Consider the following 4,360-nt stretch of genomic DNA (forward strand, 5'->3'; position numbering starts at 1 on the left):
GAAAAGAAGATTTCGTCACCAAATAGTTTAAATGGGTGACAAAATCAATATTTTGTCACTAAAAATGTTCAAATTGGTGACGAAATATTTATTTGCATCACCAAAGACTTACCTTAGGTGACAAAATATTTTTTCGTCACCTGTTGTTAAAAATGATAGCGGGCTCTCAATTTTTTTGCGCGATGCTCATGCCCAATTTTCGGCGCCTTCAAATATTTTTAAAACTTAGTCTTTCAACCTTTCAGCCTCACGCATAAACAAAACCCAATACCCACCTTTTAGCCTTTCAGTTTCAGTTTCAGCTTCCCACCTTCTCAAAAAAATAAATAAATAAATAAATAAAATAAGCTCTCAACCTCACGCCTAAACAAAACACAATACCCACAAACCTCACGCCTCTTAGCCTCCCTCATCAATCGTAAGCTCTCTCTCTCTCTTTCTCTCTCATCAATCCTCTCTCTATTTGTAGGAATCGTTTTTTTCTTCGCGCCATTTTCAGTAAGGAGGAGAGTTCATTCGTCGACTTCACCGACGTAAGGAAAAAGGGCTTTCCAATGGCTCCAATCGAAACCCATTTCAGGTATGCTTCGACTTTCCCCCAAAGTTTATTAGAGGATGGGTATTAGGAATGGGTAATATGAGGAACCAAGAGATGGTGTTTCTTCCTTGTCCTTTTGGGTTTGGTGTTTATATTCTTGTTAATGAGGAAAAAATTAATCAATTGATAAAAAAAGAGTTAGATTAATAGCAATGCTTCTGATAAGTAATCGAATTAGATTATTAATAATGCTTAGATCTGTCTAAAAAAAAAAAAAAAGAGTACTTCGTGTAAAAATAGATACTTTAGCACTGCATCAAAGGTTCAATCTTGATAGTTTTTCATAATTTACTCGAGGGAGACATGAGAATCGTGAGATAGTTGACATTAATCCTCTTGGTTGGCAAAAAGATAATATTGGCGAGTAGATCCCTGTGTAGAATCTTCTGAGGAGCCAATGCCCCAAAATGCCAATCCCTATGTGATTCTATATATATATATATATATATATGTGGGTTTGTTTGTAAAAAGAACACAGAGTGAGAAAAAGAAAAGTAATAAAAGAAGAAGCAAAAAAGCAATAAAGAAAAACAAGTAAAAAATCACATACAACTATACAAGTACAACAAAGGCACAAGTGCTTTTTTTGGCTAAGTGCAGAGGTGTCCAAAGAATAAGGGATTGGTATCGGTATATACCAATTTTCAATCAACATCAAAAGTAGAGATGTGATGAGATAGTGTGTATTTTAATAATTAATTCAATGGTAGATGAGGTAGTCTAGGCCTCTTTGGTTGGATAATATTAATGGGTTTACATTAATGGGCTGTCATGATTATTTTTTATTTATTACAATTAATTACTATCATGCATATATATATATATATATATATACACTTACAGTTCTGCATTTTTTTAATGATAATTTTGCAGTATTGCCGAAGAATATATAACATGCATCTATATCAGTTGAGTCTCATTAATTATATAAGAATCCTAAATTCCAATAAGCACAGCTTAACTACTTTCTGCTAGGAGTAAGGATCTCTGAACCCGTTAAAAAATCCTGAATGAACAGACTCTATATAACCAAAGATTGTGACAATTAATGTTAGATCCTTTTAGGCTAATACCCAAGCTGTTGGATTGGTGCCTAGTTTTCTTTAACATGGACCTATGTACGTGGTTACTTAAATTAAAACACAGGTTGCCAAGGAACCCTTAGCAGTAAATATATATATATATATATATATATATATTTTTTTTTTTTTTTTTCCTTTGGCCATTTGGAGCCTTTGGCTTCACAAAAATAGAGTGATGTTCAGAAATTCTCTGGTAAGTCATGATTTGTTTAAAGAAGTGAACCATTGTGCTACTAATTTCTTCTATTTGTGCTACTCGGTCTCACATGAACAAGAGCATGCAATTAATTAGATTAGACTAATTTTACATTCCAAAAAGGCCAAAACCTAATCATTTAGAACAGTTTTAGAAAGCTACATTTGGTTCACTTTCTACAAGAAAAAAAAAATTTGTGTAGGCTGAAATTTTTTTTGTATGAATAAATAGTTTGAAGAGAAAATATGTTCTTTTATTTTCTCTTTGGTGTAGGATGAAGAAAAAAAAAGGTATTAACACATGGTGATACTAGTTGTTTTTGTCATAGTTCCAATTATACAAAAATGAACATATTAAATTATTTGTGTTTTTGCCATTGGTTTTGCAAAATGAAGTGGCTGGTAAGTAGTTTGGATATGATTTGCATAAAACTAGACTATCTTGAAGCATTTAAAAAAAGAAAAAGATTATTATTATCAATAGTTTGATGATGCGTCTATTCAAATGTATGATAATTTCACAATTTGTCAATAATGAAGTAAGTGGGAATTCCTTGTGTTTGTGCTTAGTGTCATATATTTTGTTTTTGGTTTGCTATTAAAAACTAATAAAAAAGGTTCTTTTGGTTTGCTCTATTGGTTCTTTTTGACAGTTGAGTTTGTTTGAATGAAAAGGTTCAAAAGAAAGTGGCTATTAGAAACTTTTGCTAATAAGAGTACTTTGGTTTTGTGCTTAATAGGAAAAATGAAAAGATATATAGGTGCAAGTGCAACTGGGTTCATTCTCAAAAATTAGATTACTATCACTTAATTTTTTTTTGCTATTGATGAGCTATGAGCCTATGAGAAATAAAACAGCCAAAATTCCTTGTGGGATATAGGTGCAAGTGCAACTGGGTTCATTCTCAAAAAGAAAGGCAAATAGATTATAGAGTCATAGAGTCCCACAAGCCCTACACTTTTGGGACTGGCTTCCATTGTAGTAACTTTAAGTCTTCAACAAAATGAAATAATGACTACTTGCAATTCAAACGGGTGTGATGATTGGGGGCTTGACCACATGTAGGGGTAGTGGTAGTAATGCTCATAATTGAGTAGTTACACACAGTCCACAAAACCTAAATTTAAATTCTTCAATTAATTTAATTTATGGTTAATCACCTATGATATATATATATATATATATACACACATGCATGTAACCTTATTACTTGATATGTGCATGCACATCTTATTACAATCTATGATTCATTTTTCTTAAAATTATTTGTAGTGTACTAGTGCACTAAAGCAAAAAGAGAAGGGCAAGTGGATTAAGATGAAAGCTTGTGCAACTGACTTTAGTATATAGTAAGTACTCTATATTGAATATTTGTAAACTTGTTTAATGAAATTAATGATGCTTGATATTTTGGTGGGCAACATATTCGTTGTATCAAACTTTATTTTTAAATTGGATCCATGATAGTAATATACTAATATCAATGTATCAAATTTAGCTGAACTTTGAGCAATCTTGTGATTAGTTGTACAAGTAGTTGCTTCCAGTAGATACAGTATTGATGTATTTTTCTTTATACTTGTGCAGATATGAGATTGGTGGCAAAGAGACAGTTTTTGTGGTGCAACTTGAACTCAAATCACTTTTTATAAAGTATGAGAAGACATCATTTATATATAAATGGTTGTAATTACTTTGTGAACAACTCGGTTCAATGGTTTTAAAAGTATAATGGTTCTTTATTTCCTTTGTAAATTGTATGGATGATTTTTTTATGGATTTGGTTGGAAATGAATGGATGATTTGTTTATGAATGTGGTTGGAATTGTGTGGATGATTTGTTTATGAAAGTGGTTGGAAATGAATAGGTTAATGTAATGGCAAGTAACAATTGGTGACGAAATATTTCATCACCTTATATGGTCAAATAAAAAAAATAAAAAATGAAAAATCATTGGTGATAAATTTATTTCGTCACTAAAAGTAAGGTCTGGTGACGCAAAATATTAGGTGATGAAAAAGTTTCATCACCTATTATTTTTTATTGGTGACGAAAATATTTTGTCACCTATCATATTTTTATTGGTGATGAAAAATTTTCGTCACCAAAACATTCTGTGACGGGGCTTAGGTGACGAACGAGGTTTCGTCACCATATGTCTTTGGTGACGAAATAAGGACATGTGGTGATGAAACGTTTTGTCACCATAGCCCACTTTTGTTGTAGTGACATGATGAATTATGGTAGGAGTGTGGAGAGTAAAAGCCATTCAGTAGTAAAAGAAAAGTGTGCACTTCTTGTGCCAATATAAGTGTAACTAGTAATTATAGGCCAATTGGCTTTTTATTTTATTTTATTTTAAATATATATATATATATATATATATATTTGTAAATTAATATTATTATTATTGTAATGCATTAAAACTTATAACAAGTATTGTTACTTTAAATATGAATCATGATAATGGTGCCCTTAGAACA

General features: G+C 31.3%; 1 long non-coding RNA gene across 2 annotated transcripts; it reads left to right on the plus strand.

The window, feature by feature from the left end:
- The first annotated feature begins 329 nt into the window (after positions 1 to 329).
- Positions 330 to 3,690, plus strand: LOC126718264 (uncharacterized). 2 transcript variants are annotated; one of them, XR_007652878.1, is made up of 4 exons: positions 330 to 418; positions 470 to 580; positions 3,149 to 3,225; positions 3,464 to 3,690. It is a non-coding gene; the product is annotated as an uncharacterized LOC126718264 (long non-coding RNA). The 2 variants fall into 2 exon arrangements; XR_007652877.1 differs by having other exon boundaries at positions 332 to 418; positions 500 to 580.
- The last annotated feature ends 670 nt before the right edge of the window (positions 3,691 to 4,360 follow it).

The sequence above is a fragment of the Quercus robur genome, chromosome 3 (genome assembly GCF_932294415.1).
Source record: "Quercus robur chromosome 3, dhQueRobu3.1, whole genome shotgun sequence".
Classification (NCBI taxonomy): domain Eukaryota; kingdom Viridiplantae; phylum Streptophyta; class Magnoliopsida; order Fagales; family Fagaceae; genus Quercus; species Quercus robur.